The sequence below is a fragment of the Cavia porcellus genome, unplaced genomic scaffold (genome assembly GCF_034190915.1).
Source record: "Cavia porcellus strain 051 isolate PalLab524CR breed Dunkin Hartley unplaced genomic scaffold, mCavPor4.1 scaffold_25, whole genome shotgun sequence".
Taxonomy (NCBI): Eukaryota; Metazoa; Chordata; class Mammalia; order Rodentia; family Caviidae; genus Cavia; species Cavia porcellus.
In genome coordinates, this window is record NW_026947508.1 from 29,560,499 (window position 1) to 29,560,893 (window position 395).

Sequence of the window (395 nt, forward strand, 5' to 3'; positions counted from 1 at the left end):
CCCTCCTGCCTCATCCTCCCAGTGCTGGGATTACAGGAGTGCACCACCATGCCCGGTGGTACTAGTACATTTTAAAAGATACTTTTAAAACCTTGGAATATAGAATGCCTTCCTTGGGTAATCGTTCACAACCTTCCTCTGAGAAGTTGGAAAATGACTCCTAATTTAGAGGTGAAAAAACTGAGGTTCATCAGTGATCTGTTCACTCCGTCCAACGTGCCAAGTAGACCTAGACACAGAGATTCGAATCTCTGATTTCCTCGCTTCCAAGAGTACCAGGGCCACCACCGTTTGACCCAGGAAGAGGCATGTGAAGCCAAGCCTCAGAGTTTTTGGTATAGGCTAAGTAAAACGAAACCCAAACGCTGCTGGCCCCGCTCTTCTCCGAAGCCCCG